This window comes from Tursiops truncatus, chromosome 2 (genome assembly GCF_011762595.2).
Source record: "Tursiops truncatus isolate mTurTru1 chromosome 2, mTurTru1.mat.Y, whole genome shotgun sequence".
NCBI classification, from domain to species: Eukaryota; Metazoa; Chordata; class Mammalia; order Artiodactyla; family Delphinidae; genus Tursiops; species Tursiops truncatus.
This window is the reverse complement of record NC_047035.1, coordinates 168009887-168034163: the sequence shown is the minus strand read 5'-3', so window position 1 is coordinate 168034163 and position 24277 is coordinate 168009887. Positions and strand designations below refer to the sequence as shown.

General features: G+C 44.2%; 1 long non-coding RNA gene across 1 annotated transcript in view; it reads right to left on the bottom strand.

Annotated features, from left to right (window-relative positions):
- Positions 1-24277, bottom strand: part of LOC109549676 (uncharacterized) — a 68824-nt gene that overhangs the window by 26518 nt on the left and 18029 nt on the right. Inside the window, exons 3-4 of the long non-coding RNA XR_012330427.1 lie at positions 11441-11498; positions 7695-7859 (exon numbers count right to left, since the gene is read on the bottom strand). This is a non-coding gene — a long non-coding RNA (uncharacterized lncRNA). The remainder of the gene's footprint in view (positions 1-7694; positions 7860-11440; positions 11499-24277) is intronic.

Here is a 24277-nt window from a genome sequence, read left to right as displayed (position 1 = left end):
CTGTTCATGCAGATGACAAAAAAGCCCCAACTGGGTCTACTCCTCGCTCACCCTTAAGACCCACAGGAGGAAAAGAGGAAGGACAATTGGTCTCATCTGAAGAATGAACAGAGAAGTTCAGTAGCCCAGAGAAGTTAAGTAACCCAGCACAGGGTGAAACGGGGATTCAGGGCAGAAGCCCTAAATGACAGCTGCACACAGGCAGGTTGCTTTCTTTCACAGTTGCTTGCTTACATCTTTTTGCACAAATACATTCACAATTCCTGACTTTGTAGACATTTTGAAATGAATCGTGGTAGACGGAATATTGGCTCCCCCAAAGATGTCCACCTCCTAGCCTCAGACCCTGTGAATACATTACCTTACGCGGCAAAAGGGACAGACTTTGCAGATGTGATTAAATTAAGGATCTTGAGATAGTGAGATTACCTTGGGTTATTATGTGCAATCACAAGAATCCTTACAAGAGGGAGGCAAAACTTTTGGGCATCAAAGGACGCTACCAAGAGAGTGAAACGACAGTGGGAGAAAATATCTGCAAATTGTATGTCTGATAAGGGATTAATATCCAGAATACATAAAGAACTCCTACAACTCAATGACAAAAGGACAAACAGCCCAACTAAAAATGGGCCAAAGATTTAAATAGACATTTCTCCTAAGAAGATATACAATTGGCCAACGAGCACATGAAAGGATGCTCAACATCATTCGTCATTAAAGAAATCAAAACTACAACAAGAAACCACCTCACATGCATGAAGATAACTATAATCATAAAGACAGACAATAACAAATGTTGGTGAAGATGTGGAGAAATTGGAACCCATGCGCATTGCTGGTGGGAATGTAAAATGGTGCAGTTACCATGGAAAACAGTTTGGCAGCTCCTCCAAATCTAAACGTAGCATTTTCATAGAGTCCCACAATTCTGCTCTTACGTATACAACTGAAAGAAGTGAAAACAGGAACTTAAACATACTCCAATGTTCATTGCAGCATTATTCACAACATGGAAAAAGTGGAAATAAGCCAAGTGTCCCTCAACTGATGAACAGATAAACAAAACGTGGTGTATGCATTCAATGCAATATTATTCAGCCACAAAAGGAATGGAGTTCTAAAATATCCTACAACATGGATGAATATCGAAAACATTACATTAAGTGAGAAGGACAAATACAAAAGGATAAACGCTGCATGACTCCATTTACATGAAATATGTAGAATAGGCAACTCGTAGAAACAGCAAATGGACTCCAGCCGGCAGGAGGGAACGGGGAGTTATTGCTTAACACGTAAAGGGTTTCTGCTTGGGCGAGGAAGGGTTTTGGAAATAGTGGGACTGTTGTACTACATTGTGGTTGTAATTAATGCCACTGAATTGTACACTTAAAAAAAGGGTTAATGCCAAATTTTATGATATATATATTTTACAACAATAAAAATAAAGAGGGAGGCAAGAGGGTCAAGGTCAGAGAAAAGAGATGCAAGGACGTAAGCAGAGATTGGAGTGACGTGCTTTGAAGACAAAGGAGTAGGGCCGTGAGCCAAGGAATGATGGCAGCCTCCAGAAAAAGGTAAGAAAACAGATTCTCTCTGGAGCTTCCAACATCTTGATTTCAGCCTTCTAAAACCCTTACGGGACTTCTGACCTCCAGAATAGTAAAATAATAAATTGTGTTGCTTTAAGCCACTAGGTTTGTGGTAATTTGTTACAGCAGCAATAGGAGACTAATCACGGATGTAAAACCTTATTATATTATTATAGTTCACTCACATGATACATGGATTCAGTTTAGTCGATCCACGTGACTTTTAAAGTTCCACACCAAAGCACCCTACAGTTTGGGTAGAAGAGCTGATGAACTGGCCTGAAGGGCCCACTGAGTTTAACCAACGTGCGATAGATCAGACTGGGATTCTTCGAGCGACCCGGGCTGTCAGACCGTGGTCCCCTTTCCTGAAAAGATAAGCTGTGGAATGGATTCAATTAACGACATCCCAAAGAAAAATATTTCTACAAAAACAACCCTGAAAATTCATGCATATGTGAATTGTGTGATTTATGAAAATTAGAGCTGTGTGACCCAAGGGGGACTGGATTTAGAGACCAAATTCTGTGTTCACTGCTCCTACGTCTTCTTGCCCCTTCTTTACACTCCTGTAGCACCCGGCCTGGCCTCTTATCACGCTGTTCCCTTGAGGGCTGGGACCAGGCCAGAATTTACATTTTCATCCTTATCTCTAATTACGGAATGAAAAGCTTTCTTTTTGATAAACCACTAGGAGGGGAGATGAAGTTCTGGAGAGTATCCGAAAAGATCAGGAAAAACCAGCGTGTCCCAAGGACATCTACATCCTAGTAAGAGACACCTAGAGATATAATAGGATTAACTTCACAGCACCTACAGAACGGTCATACCCAGCCCTGCATCTCTCCACCCTCTCTCCTAACACCAGCATCTTGATTCCTAGGCATATCCTGGTGGTTTTTCTCTAAAAACACCAGCCTACAGTTGGTTCAATCCCTAAGATTCTCTGCAGAATTCCCAAGCTGCTTCTTATCCATTTATCACCCTTACATGACTTTGCTCCATGAACTTGATAATGGCTAATCAAGTCTCAGGCAGGTGCAGCCGGCTCCGGCACCTGAGCTCCAAGCCGGGGGCTGCGGGTGTCCTTCACGTGGTGGCACTGGGTGGGTACAAAGGCTCTGCTGGCGGGGGTGTCACAGCCAGAGTTATGGACTCAACCATCGTCCCCAGGGACCTGTGGCCCATGGTGGAGGTAGTGGGTTTCTGCCAGTTACGGCGGTGCCCTTTAACTGCAGTGATGGACACAGAACCAAGGAGGAGGGGCAACCAGGTGGGACGGCAGATGCCCAGGGCTGCATTTAGCGCTCTGCCAACTCACTTCCTCCCAAGAGTGACCTGATCAGTGTTTGGTTTCTTGCACTTTGCTTACAGGCTGAGGTAAATAAAGAAATGCCGGTAAATCCACCTACCCTTTCTTTCTTCCTGTTCTCCCCAGGAAAATCACAAGTCATACACAGCGGATCAGCAAACAACAAAGACCTTTGTCAAAAAAGAGCAAGGGAGAAAGTGAACAGAAGGCTGATAATCTGTCACTGCCACTTAACAGGACATTTCTCCAAATCGCTTTTATTTTTTTCTAATTACAGAAGGAATGCATGTTTATTGTAAACAATTTGGAAAATAGAGAAAAACACGAAGAAAAAAGGCAAATTATCTGTAATCTTAGCGTCCTGAGATACCACTGTCCCTGCGCTAACACCCTCTATACTCTTACTCTGCCTTAATTTGGTTCAGAGTCCTGTTATATTATTATTACTATTACTGTTGTTGTGGTTGTTGCTTGTTGCCTGACTATCTCAGTAGAACATGAAGCCCACGAAGGCAGGGAATCTGCATCCCTGTGCACCAAAGACAGTGCTCAATAAATATTTGTTAAATGAGAAACAGTCGAAAAGACACGCGCATCCCAACGTTCACAGCAGCACTATTTACAATAGCCAGGACATGGAAGCAACCTAAGTGTCCACCGACAGATGAATGGATAAAGAAGATGTGGTACATGGGACTTCCCTCGTAGTCCAATGGTAAAGAATCTGCCTTCTAATGCAGGGGACGTGGGTTCGATCCCTGGTCAGGGAAATAAGATCCCACGTGCCACGGGGCAACTAAGCCCGTGCGCCACAACTACTGAGCCCACCTCAACTAGAGAAGAGAAAACCCACATGCCACAACCAGAGAGAGGCCCGCAGGCCACAACGAGAGAAGCCCAAGTGCCACAACGAAGAGCCCATGCGCCACAACGAAAAAATCCCTCATGCCTCAAGGAAGATCCTGTGTACCTGCAACTAAGACCCAACAGAGCCAAAATTCATTAATTGATTTAAAAAAAGAACCATGTTTATTAAAAAAAAAAAGAAGATGTGGTACATATATACAATGGAATGTTACTCAGCCATAAAAAAGAATGAAAAAATGCCATTTGCAACAACATGCATGGACCTAGAGATGATCATACTAAGTGAAGTAAGTCAGAAAGAGAAAGACATATACCATATGATATCACTTATATGTAGAATCTAAAAAAATGGTACAAATGAACTTATTTATAAAACAGAAATGGACTCACAGATGTAGAAAACAAACATGGTTACTGGGAGGAAAGAGGGGGAGAGATAAATTGGGAGATTGGGATTGACATATACACACTATGATATATAAAATAGATAACTAATCAGGACCTACTGTATAGCACAGGGAACTCTACTCAATACTCTGTAATGGCCTATATGGGAAAAGAATCTAAAAAAGAATTGATGTATGTATATGCATAACTGATTTTTTTTTTTTTTTTGCTGTACGCGGGCCTCTCACTGTTGTGGCCTCTCCCGTTGCGGAGCACAGGCTCCAGACGCGCAGGCCCAGCTGCCATGCCTCACGGGCCCAGCCGTTCCGCGGCATGTGGGATCTTCCCGGACCAGGGCACGACCCCGCGTCCCCTGCATCGGCAGGCAGACTCTCAACCACTGCACCACCAGGGAAGCTCCCTCCAATAAAATTAATTTTAAAAAAACAACAACAAAAAAAAAGAAAAACAAATCAGCTTTTAATCTTTTTTTTCTAAAACACCTATATACATAAATTATGTTTATAAAGCATTATTTTTGTTAATTTTAAAAACCATTCTATTACCAAGAGCCCCAAAGAGAATATCTGAAATACTTATGGTCTGAAAAGTAGAGCCCGATGGACTCACCTACACATCCCTTCCTCTCGGGGGAGTTTCAGAGCAGCAGCTCTGGGGAACAGATGACATCACTGTTCCAGCCAGGGCTGACGGCCTTTGAAAGGTGCACTCAGCTCATGTGCTTTCCCCCTTAGCTTCATGCAGCTGCTGGTGTGCGCACGGATACACTTGAACAGGTGATCGGGTTGCCCAGGAGGTAAGGTTGAGCAGGCTGGACGCAATGGAAGGTCAAGGGCGTGAGGGCATCAAGGAGCAAGTGCAAAATTAAGGCATCTGAACAGGTGGTTACTGGACTCTCCAGCTCCCTCTATTCCTCATCCTCAGATCTGCTTTGCCTTAAAACGTCTGAGAGCATCTGAAGTGACCTATTTCAACACACCTTCGCTTTACGTCAACGTCTTCCTGACTCTCCACCTATTCTTCTCTTCTCAGGAGCAAACATCCTCCTTCCTTCCCCTGGTTCCTCCTTCCTGGTACTTGTGACCTTAATGATGTCCCCTCCCAGCATCGCTAGGATTCTGCTCCATGGTTATCTCCTCTCTCTACTCTTACCTTCAGTTTTTCCAGATACATTCATTCCTTCCTCTTTTTATGACTGTTCTCGAACTACCCAGTCCCCCAAATAATCCTCCTTCCCACTCATGCTACCCATCTCGTCTCTTCCCTCATCTTCATATCGATCTGATTGATAGAGAAGTTTACACCTGTTGTAAATATCTCCCCCCACTCACTCTTTCCTTAACTTCCTGTAATGTGGTTTCTACCTTGATTCCAGGACCGTCAGTGACCTTCCACCTGCTCTGTCTGAAAGCCTTCACTCACCTCATCCTCTCTGTAGCATCTTACACTGTCAACTATCACTGTCATCTGTACAACGACTGGCAAGAGTGGTCTCCTTCAAATTCCATGCTCACCTCTCTATGCACCCTCCTGATACAGCCTACACACTGATGACAAATTAATCTTTCTAAGGCATAATCTTTCTAAGGTGTTGTCTAAGATTAATTTCTTTCTATGGCTAAACCAGTAAATTAGAAAAAGTACTAAATATACTGGGTCAGGACTTGAGCAAGTCATTTAACAAGCCTCTCATCCTTGGACAGAAGGTTGAGTGATGTGGATATAACCCAGAAGCATTTTAGCAGAAGACCTCACGTCGATGCAAACAGAGCTGGTCCAGAGTGAAAGCTCAACGATGGGGCTCTACCAACCGTCAACTGTGGTGCAGTGGGCATGGCCACTTCCACTGTCAAGAGTGGTGAATCTGAATACAGTAAGTGCTAAGCAATGTCCTGCAAAGTGACTGCAATTTGTTGCCTCACTTATCCTGCTCCTTCTAAGTTTACCTTTAGTGTAGCGATGGCCAAGGCGAGGCACTGTGGAGGCATAATCCTGGTTTATCATGTCTTTAGACCCGAACCAACCCCGGGATACCAGTCTGTAATACCCAAGAAGGTCTCCAGCACCCAGGCCTCTTCACCAGCTCTCATTCTCCTGACTCAGTCCTTTCCTGTCCAGGATCTCGTCCTCTGTCTGCTCAAGAGCATCCTCTCAAAACCCTCCTGTCCTTCTCCCAAGGTGCATCCACTAGACACGGGCTCCCTTAGGACCAGATTCATGTTTACTTATCATTTTAATATCATTAGCATGAGGAAGTGCCCCTCTTCCATTCTGTCCACCTGCATCTTGGCTGTCTCACTGTCTTCGAGACCAAAATGTCATCATGGCAGCCACCTTTGTTCTCCTAGCTGTTTCTGCACTATTTCTGCAGGCTGGTAACAGACCTTAACTTCATTCACTTAACGCATTCTGTTTCCACTAACCAACCCCCGAACTCCCCTTCTCCAAAGCAATACAGTTCTCCTACTCAATACTCTCCAACAAGATCATTAAGGACTTTTAGTGCAGGTAAAACTGGTCTATTTTGGCAAAGGGTATCCATTCGAATGTAAATGAGCAAGGAATAGGAAATCTATGATGGATCTAAAAATTATCAAAGTCAGACCTGCATCCATCATTAGAGGGAATACACCTGGGGACGGCAGTTTTTTTGTTTTTTAAAGGAAGCTGTTTGTTTGGGTTTTTTTAAGTCTTTACTGAATTTGTTACAATATTGCTTCTGTTCTATGTTTTGGTTTTTTGGCCCTGAGGCATGTGGGATCTTAGCTCCCTGACCAGGGATCGAACCCGCAGCCCCTGCATTGGAAGGTGAAGTCTTAACCAATGGACCGCCAGGGAAGTCCTGGGACAGCAGTTTTAACCCCTCTTAATCACGTGGAATTTATGCACAAATGGACTTATGAACAGCTTGTTTGTAAGTAGAGGCACGTTGGTATGGTTCAGTGGATTAATAACTTGTTGAACAACTTTAACAAAAGATATGGGTTGGTAGACCCATGTCAATCTCTTTTCTTTTTTAAAAAACTTATAATTTAAAAAAAATTGAGGTATAGTTGATTTACAATATGATGTCAGTTTCAGGTGTACAACACAGAGATTCAAAAATGTTATAGCTTACACTCCATTTACAGTTCTTATAAAATATTGGCTATATTCCCTGTGCTGTACAATATATCCTTGTGGCTTATTTATTCTATACATAGTAGTTTGTACCTCTTAATCCCCTACACCTATCGTGACCCCCTCCATCCCTGTCCCCACTGATAACCATAGCTTCGGTCTGCATAGTCGGTAACCACTATATCTGTGAATGTTTCTTTTTTGTTATATTCACTAGTTTGTTTTATTTTTTAGATTCCACATATAAGTAATAACGTACAGTATTTGTCTTTCTCTGACATTTCACTATGGATAATATTTTCTATGACCATCCACATTGCAGCAAATAGCAGAATTTCATTCTTTTTATGGCTGAGTAGTATTCCATCGTGTGTGTGTGTGTGTGTACGTACCACATCTTCTTTATCCATTCATCTGTTGATAGACACTTAGGTTGCTTCCATATCTTGGCAATTGCAATCCATGTCAATTTAAAATGAGGTCTCTATTGCTTGATCAGTCTTCATTTCTGCCCTTTTCATGTCTTTCCAATTTGTGAAGGGATAAGAAAATCAGTGCTGAAAAATAATTTTAAGAATAAGGGTTCTCATACTAATATAAAATGAACATGTGTCCATTAATTAACTCATTAACTAACCATGAAGGCAGTAAAACATTACAACTGGCTCCAAGGGGAATCCAAAGAACGGACAAGTATAGAAGCAATCAGAAATGTTGAAATAAATTTGCTAATCGATGCAAGACTCGCAGCCTCTTTCACGGGGTGGAAATCAATTGCATGCCCACCAGACAAAATTCATTTTTCTCTTTCTGGACAAGAATTTTTTGCATCACTACTATGTGTTTCCTACAATGTATATTTGCAAAACAGTTCTGTGAAAAACAATGAAAGACACAGACCCCCGTAAAAACCAGACAACCCAGAAGAATCTGTTAGATGATACCCAGCAATCCACTGAATGGAAACTCAGGAATCTTTTTGCCCATTTCAAGGCCTTTCACAATTTTTCCTGACAATAAGAGGAAACAATCATAAAGCAATCTGAGGTCTTTTGCAGGGACCAAGTACAAGGAGAGAATAGAAAAGCTTATAGCTTAGCAGTAGTGCCTTCGGGAATGGCTTAGGAGTTGAAATCAGTACTATGTTCATCAGTTCAGTGTGATGAGCGCCAGTATTATATTGAGTGTGACTCCCAAAAAAATCTTAAATTATTTTTCCACTTCAGGCATCTTCTGTAGAATGAGAGGAGGGAAGGGTCTGCTCTGGTCAGCTGTGATCAGACAACTGGGTTCCATGTACCGCATTTACTTATTTGTTTGTTTGTTTGTTTGTTTGGCTGTGTTGGGTCTTCGTTGCTGTGCGCGGGCTTTCTCTGGTTGAGGCCAGCGGAGGCTACTCTTCCTTGCGGTGAGCGGGCTTCTCGTTGCTGTGGCTTCTCTTGTTGCGGAGCATGGGCTCTAGGTGCGCGGGCTTCAGTGGTTGCGGCTTGCAGGTTCCAGAGCGCAGGCTCAATAGTTGTGTCACATGGGCTCAGTAGTTGTGGCTTGCGGGCTTAGTTGCTCTGAGGCATGTGGGATCTTCCCGGACCAGGGCTTGAACCCGTGTCCCCTGCATTGGCAGGCAGATTCTTAACCACAGAGCCACCAGGGAAGTCCTATGTACCACATTTTATAAGAACTGGAGACAGTCAGGCAGGTAAAGGAACGTGGAGTGGTGGAGAAAACCAAGAATATTCGGTCTAGAGAAGAAAAAGCTCAAATAGGAATGGGATAGCTGTCTTCAAAGTCCTACAGGACAAATGTGGAAGAAGGCTTAAGGAAAACGTTCCTAAATTATAACCCAATGTATGGTGATGTTGACAACAGCAGTCAAGATTTACTGAGCTTTACTCTCTGGCAAATCCTGAGCTAAGCCTTTTACAAGTGTCATCTCATTAAACCCTCACAACAAGGAGAATCTAGTGGCCAAGTCTAGACTTGACAGTCAGAGATGTCAAGCTTTGGATGGAACCAAAGGCCTTTAAGTTCCTTTGAGCCCAGAGATCACGCGGTTCTGTGTCCCTCTGCTGCTCAAAGACCTCCAATGGATCCCTACTGGCTACTATGTTAGGTACGCATTTCTCAGCCTGCCAATAAAGGCTCTTCACGGGATGGCCCAAATCACTCTCTCTGGGTTTGTCACCTGAAAATTAACACCCAAAAAAGAACCAAATCCAGCCGTGCACGGTTCTCAACCAACCCTTCTTCAACTTGACCACCTCTCCACATTCTATCCATGCTTTTCCATCTCCGATGTTACCTCCTTCTCAAAGTCATCCTAGTACCTTCTTTCCCTCCTCTTCCACCCTCCTCCTCTCTCCAGTAGCATTTTGCACTCCTTCTGCCACGTGCTGGCCGCTGTCATAGTTAGTAAGTCCTTGTTTAATCTCTTCTACCAACTTACAAACTCCTTGAGGGGAGGGCTGTTGGCCAGATGTGTTGAGTGGCCAGAGAAGGAAGGTGGGACTTAGATGGGGAAGAAGAAGCTTGAGGAAACTTCCAAGGCAACAGGAAGAATCCCAGGTCCTTCAGCAGGGGAGCAGTTTCTGGAATGCCTTCGTCACTTGTGCTCCTCTGAGCTATTCTCTTTTTTCTCACCTCTTAACAGAAGGGAGGATGGAGCTCTCTTTTTTTCTGGAGGCAGCCTGGCTTACCCAGAGGATGGCATTCCCTGTGAGACGACAGGGCAGTGGGGGCTTCCTCCCTTCGGTGCCCAGACCCCGACAGCAAGTCAACAAGTGTTTGATAAATGACTCATTTATTTATTGTAGTTGGCGTCAAGACTGGACAAGTACATTTGGGTCCAGGTTATAGAAGGCCTTGAACATCAAGACAAGGGGAGCGCCTACGGATCCTTGACCCGGAAAGTGACTTCCTTACATGATTTTCTCTAGTTGTCTTGTATGTATTGATATTTTTTTTCAAAAGTGTTTTGCAAATATGAATTATCAGGTCCAACAGGACAGTAGGAGGAGCCAGTACAAATAACCAGCAGGGATGGTCCACAGGGGCTAAGGGCCCTTCCAAGACACATATAAGTACAAATTCCATGTGAATATTTTTACCTGGGCTGTTCCCTCCAAATATTTTTAACAGGGCCCAAACCCATTGTAGAGCACCTGTAAATTGTTTGTATAACATTAAAAGATATATTTATTGTCACTTATTTGATGAAGGCATTGAAACAATATAAATCCAACTTTGTGTTCTTGTATGTATTTTTTTAAGATTTTTTTTTGATGTGGACTATTTTTAAAGCCTTTACTGAATTTGTTACAATATGGCTTCTGGTTTTTTTTTATATAAATTTTATTTACTTATTTATTTTTGGCAGCGTTGGGTCTTCGTTGCTGCGTGCGGCTTTCTCTAGTTGCAGTGAGCAGGGGCTACTCTTTGTTGCGGTGCGCGGGCTTCTCATTGTGGTGTCTTCTCTTGTTGTAGAGCTCGGGCTCTAGGTGCGTGGGCTTCAGTAGTTATGGCACGTGGGCTCAGTAGTTGCGGTTCGTGGCCTCCAGAGCACAGGCTCAGTAGTTGTGGCACACGGGCCTAGTTGCTCCGCAGCATGTGGGAATCTTCCCGGACCGGGGCTTGAACCCGTGTCCCGTGCATTGGCAGGCGGATTCTTAACCACTGCGCCACCAGGGAGGCCCTTGCTTCTGTTTCATGTTTTGGTTTTTTGGCCACGAGGCATGAGGGATCTTAGCCCCGCAACCAGGGATCCAACCCGCACCCCCTTCACTGGAAGGTGAAGTCTCAACCACTGGACCTCCAGGGAAGTCCCGTTCTTGTATGTATTTTTTTAAAAATACGCTCATACAATCCTTTTTTGACCTCTCATTCACCCACGTCTTGCTCTAGTTGCTCGAAAACGTTACTGCAGACATTTGATAGTTTTGTGTTTCCTCTGCTTTTTGTCATCTCCCACCTAGACCTAGAATATGCTTCACCCCTCCTCCACAGACACAGAAACGTCCTTTGCCAATTTCCCTCTCCCCCCAATCCGTAAAAGCCTCTTGACATGTCTGCTTTTCTCTTGAGGATTTTCCCTCTTTCCTCCCTTAGCTGTTCCACTGCTCTGTTTCAACGAACTGTGACTTACCTGGGTCTGGGGCTCTCTGGTTCCTATTACGGAGGTCCGACTCCTTTCCTGTGGGAGGCTGCAGAGAAAGTGAACAGCCCAGTAAGCCATCAGGAATTTCTCGCTGATCAGTGGGTTGCCTGCACTTCGTACGTCTTTTTTCCAGAACTACGGAGCAACCACCCCCCCACCCAGGAGCTGGGTGGTCTCCCAGGACTCTGGCCGTCCTGCCCAGTGGAAATAACATGAGGATGGTGTTCTGAGCCGCCACTTCATCGTCAACCTTCAAAACAACCCTCTCACGTGGGTTACTACCTCGATACCACGGAGAGAGACGCAATGTGGAGAAACTGAATAATATCTCCAAAGTTCCAGAGCTAGTGAGTGACAGAGCCAGGACTCAAATGCAGCCTTCCTGATCCAACACGTGTATCCTCCCCGCAAACTTCATGGTTTGCACTGGGTTTAGAAGACTTACATTTTCTTTAACATGCTGCCCTAACACAAATTTCAAAAAGTAAAAACAAATCGCTCCATTAAAAAATTCACATCTCCCATTTGAGGCAACATGGACGGACCTAGAGATTATCATATTAAGTGAAGTAAGCCAGACAGAGAAAGACAAATATAATATGATATCGCTTATATGTGGAATTCAAAAAAATGATACAAATGAACTCATATACAAAACAGAAATAGACCCACAGTCGTAGAAAGCAAACGTATGGTTACCATAAGGGGAAAGGGCGGGGAGGGATAAATTAGGAGTTTGGGATCAACATATACACACTATTATATATAAAATAGATAACCAACAAGTGTATATAGCAGAAGTGTGTATAGCACAGGGAACTGTACTCAGTATTTTGTAATAACGACAAGGGAGAAGAATCTGAAAAAGAGCATACATGTATTATTGAATATGCATATAACTGAATCACTTTGCTGTACACCTGAAACTAACTTGACATTGTAAATCAATTATACCTCAATAAAAAAGTAAAATAAAATAAATTCGCACCTGAACACTCTCGCACGATAATACTAACCCTCTTGTAAATGTATTTGCTTCGTCACCTGTACAAACATTCCTCATCAAAACTGCCCTTTGTCTGCTTCTCATTTGAAATGCAGCAATTATATAAAACAAAGGATCAAAAGAAACGGATTAATTGCTTAGGGGATGCATTTGCCATATTTCCTATAGTCTTCTTTTCTCTTCTTTTTCCAGATTGTCTCCCTGTTTCTGTTTCTAGAGGTTTCCTTTTTAAAAAAAAAAATTGCCAAGATTTTAATGAACCCATTCACATTCATTCCCTGACTCTTAACAGCTTCACCATCCTGGTCTTCTGTCTTTGGACGCTGGATAAGCCCACAACACGCTCACACATTGGAAATCACAGCCCCTTCCCTTAGACCACTGTCAAGTTTACAGCATCCTCAAATTTTGCTCAATTGAAGGGGGATGCATTTATGTCCTTCCCTGTTCTGTTCCCTGCGGTGATCTTCCATCTAGAACATAAATTCATTGTTTTCTTTTTTAAAATTTTCTCAAAGGGGTGCCAAGAAGTACAAAAAAATCATTTTAATTACTCAAACAAATTCGTAGACAATTTAAAAGGTGTAAGGGACTTTCCTGGTGGTGCAGTGGTTAAGAATCCACCTGCCGATGCAGGGGTCCCAGGTTCGATCCCTGGTCCGGGAAGATCCCACATGCCGCGGAGCAACTAAGCCTGTGCGCCACAACTACTGAGCATGCACTCTAGAGCCTGCGAGCCACAACTACTGAGCCTTCGTGCTGCAACTACTGAAGTCTGTGAGCCTAGAGCCCGTGCTCTGCCACAAGAGAAGCCACCAACTGCAATGAGAAACCTGCGCACCGCTATGCAGAGTAGCCCCTGCTCGCCGCAACTAGAGAAAGCCCGCGCACAGCAATGAAGACCCAACACAGCCAAAAATAAATAAATTTTAAAAATAAATAAATAAAAATAAAAGGTGTAAAAGGGTATACGTCCTTGTCCCCGTCCTTTGGTTTCCTACACACAGGCTACCACTCTCACCAGTTGGTTGCCATTTCAAACAAGAACGATCTGTGCTAATAGTTTCCTGCTCCCTGTGGCTTTAAGCTGCTTCAAAGAAAATTCACCCATTCAGTTCAGCCTACTTGAATCACTACTCGACCTTCAGTCTCGACTTAAGTGGCACCTCCTCCTGGAAGCCTCCTGTCCCTCCCAAGCCTGCGACACTAAGCCCTTACCCCATCGTCCATCAAGCTTACCAAGCAGGATGGAAATTGCCTGTTTCTTATCTCGGGGCAGGACCAGCACAGCACCTGGCACACAGATGTATTCAGGAAATATTTGCTTAATTAATGTAGTATCTGAATACCAATGTATATTGCAAACTATGCATGAAGTCCAGGGAATGCAAAGGCAAATAAACCAAGGTATCTACCTTGGCATCTTCATATAGTTTACCAAGAAAAAAAGAAACAGAAGCAGCAGGAGAAAGAGCCACTTTCATTAATCTTACTTTCAATCCAGGTTCATTTAGCAGCAGTATTTCTCATTTGTATCACCTGTTCTTCCTCTTACTGTTACTAAGTGTTCTGCAGTCACCCTTTATTGCCAAAATGAGTCCTAGGAACCCCATTAGTTTGTGTTGGCGAAAGCATCAAAGGCTGAATATTTCACCTTGCCTTGCTCGCCACTTTTCCTTTCTCCAAAGAGGCATCTGATTGACTCTCCAGCACGAGCTATTGAGAATACTGGCAGGCAATTCGCTGGGGAGAGGGCACAATTTATTTTTATGACTTCAATCGAAAAGTTACATATAGTTTACAAATATACAGTCACCCCCCCCCCCGCCCCCGGTATCAGCAGGAGACTGGTTCCAGGACCTCCGCAGATACCAAAATCCGAGGATGCTCAACTCCCTGATATAAAATGATAGCACAGTATTTGCCTATAACCTACCATACAATCCTTTGTCTACTTTAAACCATCCCTGGATTACTTATAATATTTAACACAATGTAAATTTTATGTAAATAGTTGTCAGTGCCCAGCAAATTCAAGTTTGGCTTTTCAGAACTTTCTTTTTTTTTTCCGAGTATTTTCAATCCGCGATTGGTTGAATCCGCGAATGCGGAACCCGTGGGTACAGAGGGCCCACTGCAGTCTCGAAATATACTCAGAGGCAGCATGTGTTGCTGCCCTGGAGAGTCAGAGCAGAAAAGTGGTATTAAGGCTCAGCAGATCCGTCCAGGTCTTCTGCCAGCCTCCAGACCCAGCTCAGGATGGCAACAGCTCTGAGCTTCCACTGTGTGACAGGACAGCGTCTCTGAGTCATCATCGTGGGGTTTGTGACATGTTAACTAAGCTAACAAATGCAAATGTCCAAGACAATATGTGACTTGTCCTGAAGGTTCAGTGTTGCTAAGAGAGGAGAAGCAATTCCTGCATGATGATGACATCTTTGATACTTATCATTTTAAAATTATTTTAAAATTTAAAGCTATCTTACTACAAAATCCTACTTAAGTGAAATGGAGCATATGCTCTGTGCATCAGCCTTGGGCAAATCACCTCATCTCAACAGTATTTTTCTCCTGTCAGAAATGATGAGTTTGGGCTAAAAAGATTAGACTCTCAAGAGACAAAACAATCAAACGCGATGGGTGAAACTTAATTGGATTCTTCTTTAAAAAAACAAGAGCTTAATTATTGTTGGCATTGCTGATATTTAAATATGACTGCCTATTAGATATTATGGAATTATTATTTGTTTTCTTAGGTGTGAATTTTAAAAGAAGTTTTGGTGTGATAGAGTTTTCGTGGGCAGGTGAGAGTATGTTCTTACTAACAGGAAATGCATACTGAAGTATCATGATGTCTGCAAATGTTTAGGAAAAAGAATATTCAAGTTTGTGTACAGAAAGAGACTGAAAGGAAGAAATAGAGAAAATATACCATTTTCACAAAATGATTTTTGAATTCCCTTTTTGCAGTCATTTCAAATTTCCAAGAGTGCATCAAAACCCTATGACCAAATATATTGAAAATCATTTTTTTAAACCAACAGTCTAGCCAAACAAGAACACATTCTTTATGCTCTAATTTTGGTCTTTAAAAATCTAAATATTCTGTCCCATCTGCATCATTTTAACAAAGTTTCTAAACTTCTGAGTACACTAAAAATTATAACTTTTCAAGGGACCCTCCTACACTGGTGGGAATGTAAATTGGTGCAGCCACTATGGAGAACATTATGGAGGTTCCTCAAAAAACTAAAATTAGAGCTACCAGGGACTTCCATGGTGGTCCAGTGGTTAAGACTCTGTGCTCCCGATGCAGGGGGCTTGGGTTCGATCCCTGGTCAGAGAACTAGATCCCACATGCATGCTGCAAACAAGAGCCCGAATGCTGCAACTAAAAGAGCCCACATGCCACAATGAAGATCCTGCATGCTGCAACTAAGACCTGGTACAGCCAAGTAAATAAAAAATAGAGCTACCATGTGATCCAGCAATCTCACTCCTGGGCGTATATCCGGAGAAAACCATCATTTGAAAAGATACATGCACCCCAATGTTCATAGCAGCACTATTCACAATAGCCAGGACATGGAAACAACCTAAATGTCCATCTACAGATGCATGGATAAAGAAGATGGGGTGTATATATATACACACACAACAGACAATCACTCAGCCATAAAAAAGAATGAAACGATGCCATTTGCTTGGATGGACTTAAAGATTATCATACTAAGTGAAGTAAGTCAGAAAGAGAAAGACAAATACCATATGATCCCACTTATATGTGGAATCTAAAATATGACACAACTGAACTTATCTACGAAACAGAAACAGACTCACAGACATAGAGAACAGTCTTGTGGTCGCCAAGGGCGAGAGGGTGCGGTGGAGGGATGGATTGGGAGTTTGGGGTTAGCAGATGCAAACTATTACATAGAGAATGGATAGACAACAAGGTCCTACTGTATAGCACAGGGAACTCTATTCAATATCCTGTGATAAAACATAATGGAAAAGAGTAAGAAAAAGAATATATAGGTATAACTGAATCACTTTGCTATACAGCAGAAATTAATACAACATTGTAAATCAACTATACTTGAAAAAAATAAATTTTAAAAAATTATAACTTTTAAAAATTCTGTTCATTAGTTTTTTTTTTTTAATTTATTTATTTTTATATTTGGCTGCGTTGGGTCTTTGTTGCTGCACGCAGGCTTTCTCTAGTTGCGCTGAGCGGGGGCTACTCTTTGTTGTGGTGCGCGGGCTTCTCATAGCAATGGCTTCTCTTGCTGCAGAGCATGGGCTCTAGACGCGCGGGCTTCAGTAGTTGTGGCACGCGGGCTCAGTAGTTGTGGCTCGCGGCATCTAGAGCACAGGCTTGGTAGTTGTGGTGCACGGGCTTAGCTGCTCCACGGCATGTGGGATCCTCCCAGACCAGGGCTCGAACCCGTGTCTCCTGCGTTGGCAGGTGGATTCTTAACCACTGCGACACCAGGGAAGCCCCATTAGTTCTATTTATCCTAATTTTTACCAACATTTTGACTCCCTTCCTTTCCCTCAATGATCCTTCATGCTTCCGGCTTTCAACAGAACCTGTCTTGCCTTTCCCCTTTGGATTTTATTCTTGTATGTCTTCATTTTTTCTCTCATCTCCATCATTTACAGAGATTTCTTTCTTCCTTGCTGTCAATATTTTCCTGTAGATCTGTATCCTATTCTGGGCAGTATTTTAGTTCTCTAATTTATCCTGCCTTCACTGCACTTTTTTTTTTTTTTTTTTTTTTTTTTTTTTGCGGTACGCGGGCCTCTCACTGTTGTGGCCTCTCCCTTTGCGGAGCACAGGCTCTGGACACGCAGGCTCAGCGGCCATGGCTCACGAGCCTAGCCGCTCCGCGGCATGTGGGATCTTCCCGGACCAGGGCACGAACCTGTGTCCCCTGCATCGGCAGGCAGACTGTCAACCACTGCGCCACCAGGGAAGCCCCTCACCGCAATTATTACCTCTACATCTGTTTCATTATCTTCTATCATCCTCCATTCCCTGGAAAGGGGGACCCTGGACATCCCCACTGATGCCCCACTCCTCTGTCTTCCTTTGTTACAAGCAGCCCTCTGAGTGCTTTTTCAAATCTAGCATGGTTTTATTTAAAATAGAAAAACTTGGGCTTCCCTGGTTACACAGTGGTTAAGAATCTGCCTGCCATTGCAGGCGACACGGGTTCGAGCCCTGGTCCGGGAAGATCCCACATGCCACAGAGCAACTAAGCCCGTGCGCCACAACTACTGAGCCTGCGCTCTAGAGCCCGTGAGCCACAACTACTGAGCCTGAAGGCCACAACTACTGAGCCCACGTGCCACAACTACTGCGCCCGAGTGCCACAACTACTGAGCCCGTGCGCCTTGAGCCCATGCTCCGCAACAAGAGAAGCCACTGTAATGAAAAGCCCACGCACCTCAATGAAGAGTAGCCCCTGCTTGCCGCAACTAGAGAAAGCCCGCATGCAGCAACAAAGACCCAATGCAGCCAAAAATAAATAACTAAATTAAAACAATGAAATAGAAAAACTTAAACTTTTTTAAAAGCTTGAAATGCCAAGGCAGTAGGAATTTTCTCTCCAAGAATGTAAAAACGGAGCCAGCCCAGAATCAGTCCTCCACCGTCAGATCTAGTCCGGTCTTTCGGGGGGGGTTTACTTGGTCCATTAGGTGCTCTGCGAGAAGAAAGCCGGCCCGCCTGCATCAGTGCACTTAGACTCCCATCCACACACGGTGGAGTTCACCCAAGTGACTGCTCCTCTCCCCTCCCCCACCCCCTCTGTCCCCACCCCCCCAGCCACTCCCAGAGCTTCCTGTCATTTCACCTTTTCTCTGGTTCACAGAACCCTTGAATGATAATCCTCTTTTATTTTCCTGAACTTCTGAACTCTTCTTGCTTGCGTCTTTTACCTCCGGTCTTTGGCAGGCAGCCTCGGATTCCTTTATCTGCCCTTGGCCTGGCTTATTCTTTTTGCCCATGGAGAATAAGAAGGACTGGTTTCCACCGTCGTTTCTCGCTTTTGACCACAATGCCAGGCCATACTGCATTTTTTGTTCCCCCTGTTCTCTCCTTTGTTTTAGTTGACCTAACTTTTCCTTTCATGTCTGGACTCAGAACCCAGTGATCTTTTTTCCTTTTTCTCTGCTCTCTGGTCTCCACTGCGGGAGCTACCTCGATGTGCTTCCCCTACCCACCTCTTTTATTCTGATGCTGGGCAAACTGAATCGTCCATCAGTCCCACAGGTACCACCTCGTCGTGGAAGGAGTTCCCTGCAGTCTGCACACCTGAGCTGGTCAGTTTCAGGAGTCCTGTGTTCAAGGGCTCCTTCAGCCTGTGTTTGCAGGTTTACTGCCCGGGTTCTTCATAATCGTATATGCTCTGCTCTCAAAGGTGGAAGGATCATTCCATCATCTCTCTGCCACGTGCAACATTCCTCTGTCCACTCCCCAATCCGGCCCAGTATTTCACTCGGTATTTCATTGTTGTGTATTTCATTTCATTGTCCTGGCATATTTCATGGTCGTGGCTTATTAGCCATCTCAGACTAGCATCTTTTGTAACCACGTTATTTCTCGTTCTAGGCGTAAAAGCATTTGTTTCTTGTCCTGCTTGGGGCTGTGCCTCTGGAAAATTAAATCACAGGCTCCCATATCAATCCCCAAATACTTTTTAAGATGTGTCATGTATTGTCTTCCTCTGAAGGCTTAGTACCACTTATTCTAGGGAACTAAATTTCACCAATGTGTCTCCTGGGATTACAGTCAAAGACTTTGTACTCTCAATTCTCTAAACAAAATTCCTGCCTTGGAATGTTTTTCAGATGACAAAACGCCCTTTCTGAATGACTGGGTGATCAGTTCCTCTCAAATCAGCCAGCGATTTGTGTTAAGTCCTTTCTCCTCATGGAAAACAAGAAACTCAGTATCACTTCGTACCTCTGACTCTTCTCAGTAAAGCAGTTTTTCGTCTCTTCTCCCAAGTCTCACCTTAACATCTGGCTGCTTCTATCGCTTTTCTAGTCTGGGTCTGGGACTAAAACTCATCAGAAGACAGCCGTTCTCTGCGAATTGCCGTTAGCATGCCATCAGCCAGTCGGTCAACAGGTATTTACCAAGCAATCCTGGTGGACAGTCACCACAAAAATAGCCTTGGCAGAATCCCACGATGCCAAGGCATTGAATCAAATTGCGAGGAGTCCCCTCACCTCTAACGGCAAAACCGCGGCCCTCCTCTGGGTCATCTGCCCATCTTGCAGGACACATGGTGTCAGGGAGGAAAAACCTTTCCTCTATCCTCTTAAACTCTGTCACTGGGGGCCTGCAAATTACACTAACAAAAGACAAAATAATTGGAGAAAAGGCATACAATTTTTAATAATATTTTACATGTATGGGGATTTATAGAAAAGAACTAAAACTCAGGACTTCTCTGCAGTCCCCATGCAGGGGGCCCGGGTTCGATCCCTGGTCAGGGAACTAGATGCTGCCTGTCTGCCGCAACTAAGACCAAGCGAAGCTAAAATAAATAATTATTAAAAAGAGAAGAACTAAAAACTCAAAGAGGTGATTAGACTCGGGGGCTTATATATCATTTTAACAAAGGAAAGGGGGTTTGGGCTTCGAGGCACAATAAATTGTGGGGAAGTGACTAGGATGTACATGGAAGAGCTAATGGAAGATAAGGGTTATTTCAGTAAAGTCTGTTTATGCAGACTCATCTCGGTGCCGATTCTCTTTCTCCGGTGATATGAGTCGTTCTCCTCCTCCGGGTACAGGAGAGAGGGACTCTTGTCACCAAGGGAAATTTATGCCCAGCTGTAGGTAGATAAGGGGAGGCCAGAGAATTCTTCCTGCATCTGTTGATTCTCAGTTGCCTTCAGCTCAAAATAATCCTTATGCCAAAGTGGCATATTTGGCGGGAGGGACCTCCTGATACCCTTCAATGGTTCCTCCAATAAGTGCAGCCGTGCTGACGTTTTCTGCTGGCGCCTTACAGAGAGCAGTGCTTTCCGATTAGCATTCCCATTTTTCAGTTGAATACACTGCAGCTTTGAGAGATGAATGCTTTTCCTTCTCTGATCCAATCTCCAAATGACTCGATTCAGTTACCTTGTGCAGTGCTGTAATCTCACTGTTCTTCCCTCTCCAGCTCATTCATGTACCCGCCACTGAAACTGTTGGAAAAACAAAGTATATTCTGCTCCTTAACTTTCATAGTGGGGACCCCTTGGTTTCTTCCCCCTGATTTCTCCCACTATCCCCGAGCAGAAGAATGAAAGACACTGAAGCAAGGAGAGACCGAAAGGAAGCTCAACGTTTGCAGCCATAGTTAGAACCCACATCCCGTGCCCCAGATCTCTGTGCCCTGTGGTTCATCCACAAGCTTGCTCTTGTGACCATCTCCTGCTTTAGCCGCGAGAGTTCCACGGAATTCAAACCCTGTCCTCATTGCCTCCGGGGGTGCTCCTGAGCTCATGGTCCCCCTGATTCTTCCCAATTCTTCTCCCTAAACATTCCAATATCAAGAAATGTGAGTCCTTTGGGGCAGAAACAACGTAAGGACCTACAGAATCACAGCTTTTCAGAGTCCGAATAGCTCTAGGGCAGGGAGTGTTTTCCCCACTGGAAGAGCATGCAGGCTGTGAGTTTGATGATGGTGACAGGTTGGCGGACCAGCGGGGTGGGACATGCCTCCAGCCGGAATCAAGTCTGTTCAGAAGCTTCACTCATATTTATTTTCTTCTGCCACTAATCCTTCCTAGTGCCCAAATTTCATGATGTTATTTGAGTGGAATTAAATTGGAACAGCTTACATTATCTGATTAAGTAGAGTCAGCTTTGACCACAGTGATGAAGAGGTCCAATCCTGTTAGTGTAATATTCCGCCCGTCAGGCTGTGGTCACATAACCCTGGGAAGGGCTGGGAGAGACTGCTGGTCTACTCGTTTATGGATATAGGTAATTAAGCTGAACTTTGTTTTAAAAAATTAGGAGGGCAACACAACGGAATATTATTCAGCTATGAAAAGGAATGAAGTACTGAGGCAACCTGCAAACGGATGAACCTCAAAATACTATGCTAGGGGGCTTCCCTGGTGGCGCAGTGGTTGAGAGTCCACCTGCCGATGCAGGGGACGCGGGTTCGTGCCCCGGTCCGGGAAGATCCCACATGCCGCGGAGCGGCTGGGCCCGTGAGCCATGGCCGCTGAGCCTGCGCGTCTGGAGCCTGTGCTCCGCAACGGGAGAGGCCACAACAGTGAGAGGCCCGTGTACGGAAAAAAAAAAAAAAAAAAACCACAATGAGATAGGACTTCACATCCACACTTATGACCACGAGCATAAAGGCAGACGGTGACCAGCATTGCTGCAGATGTGGACAAGTGGCTCCCTCGGATATTGCTGGTGGAGTGTGAAACGGCGCAGCCAACTTGGAGAACAGTTGGCAGTCCCTCAAAAAGTTAACCATAGTTCCCACACGACCCAGCAATTCCACTCCAAAGGATATATCCAAAGGATATAATGAAAACATTTATATCCACACAAAAACCTGTACAGGAATGTTCACGACAGTATTATTCATATTAGCCGCAAGGTGGAAACAACACAAATGTCCATCAACGGATGAGTGGATAAACCAAGGGAGGAACACAGAATATTCTTCAGCCATAAAAAGGAATGAAGTACTGATTCATGCTGCACCATAGACGAACCTTGAAAACGTTCTTCTAAGTGAAAGAAGCCAGACACAAAACTCGCATACTGTAGGATTCCTTTTATAGGAAATGTCCAGAAGAGGCCTATCTCTAGAGACAGAAGGTAGCTTAGCGCTGGGGCTGAGGGGAATGACTGTTCAACACAGAGTTTCTTTTAGGGATGATGGAAATGTTCTGGAATTAGCGGTAATAGTCGCACACTGTTGGAATATACTAACAAAACACTTAAAAGGAGTGGATTTTATGATATATGTATGATAACAGCAACAACAACAAAAAAAACCCTGAAGCTAAGGTATAAATCACCTTCATCAGCTCCTGAGAGCAAACGTTAGCTGGGAGGATGAGGGTGAAGCAGCAGGAAGTTGCAGGCGCCCAGGCTGGAGGTGTAGACAGGCCCAGACAGGGGAATGGGCCCTCTGCCCTAAACTACAATCTGTCTTGGTCATTTTAGGTCATCTTTCCTGCCCATCTTTCCTCTCCCGCTGTAGAAGGAAAGCAACCTCAACCACGGGAGGGAAAGTAACCAAAATCGACATTCATAGCCTTGGAAGTCATTTCGGGCACCAAAACACAGACAAGTGACTTTCAAAAAGTGCAACCAACAAAAAATGTATCTATTTTTCTCACAGCTAAGAAAGAGAAAGGATAATGACAAATCCTGGCTTCGGGAAACACTCACTTTGCCAAAAGATTATCGAAAGCATGTGGTCCCGGCTCAACTGCCTGTCTCTCCAAACACGTCTCCAGATGATGGAGTGAGCTGGGTGTGTTTACATAAAACACGGTCCTTGGAGCCCAGCAGATGTTTGCTGCCTTCCAGGAGGGGCAATCGGATGGCCGCTTTGGTTTCGTGGCACTGCCCACTTGAGAAGGTAACTTGGGAGCTTAGTGCTGAAGGAGTGTCCTTGGGGGATCTACCAGCTGGGATCAGGTGTCTGAACCTGGACGGAATAATTACACACCCCCTTTCACGACAAAAGGAGATACCCATTCCGTAACCCGAGAGGGGGATTTGACTTTCAAATTGTTAACAGACCTTGGATCAAGCGAAAAGCTTGGGAGGGAAAAGCAAGCAGCCTTTGGATGAGTCCTGAGGTAGGCTGGATGTTCTCCTGAAAGACTCCTAGTCTCTGATTAAACTTCTGCCATCTTCCCTCCTACACTACGGTCCAGGGCAATCACTGAGAGTTTAGAGAAGGTCTTTAACTTATGGCTGCGGTTCATGGTACAATTATGCGGCACTGATAAAGAACCACGTGGATGAATACGCGGGATCATAAAACTTTTTTTTTTTTTTAAGAGGCACGTGAGAGGAAGTATTTCACAACAGGTCAGGAGGGGACCAAATATTTCAAGTCTGTGGCTTCTTCTGTCTGGGGGAAGAGAGCTGGCCCAAAGATGAGACGAAGTTGGGGGAGTCAGGATGGGGAGTGAAGCTCGCAGACACAGTGAAAAGGTTGGGAGCACAAAAGTGGGATGAGACGGGGAACAAAAATTGCCTCTTGCTGAAGAGTTTGAGAAGGGGCTGCTGCTAACGTACGTGATTTGAAGATGTTTAAAAAATCACGCAACACCGTCCAGCCTCCACCTATAGACACCCAGAAGCAGAGGAGCACAAGATTAAAGGAGAATTCAGAGCGGTCAGTAAACACAAGACCATACCACCTCCTCATCTGGACCGTAGGTGCCTCTGCCCATCTCCGCCAGGGGTTTTAAGAAAAATGCTGAGATTGGTCAGTTTTTAACCCTAACTTAAGTTGTTGTCATTTAAGCCTTTTCTGGACAGTCTCTCTTCTAAGATCTTGGCTTTTAAGGTAACCTAAATGCGCCTTCTATTCTTTTCCATTATTTTCCCTGTAACTTCTTGGGGCCTTTTCAGGTTCTATTGGGGTTCCCTCCAAGCACGGATTCTCTGAGCCTGAGTCATACTATAACGTAACTGCTAGCTCCGTGTGGTCCCAGAGCACTTGAGACGTGACTAATCCCAACTGAGACGTGACTAATCCCAACTGAGAAGTGCGCTAGGTGTTAAAATACATGTCATCTATCAAAGACTGAGATAA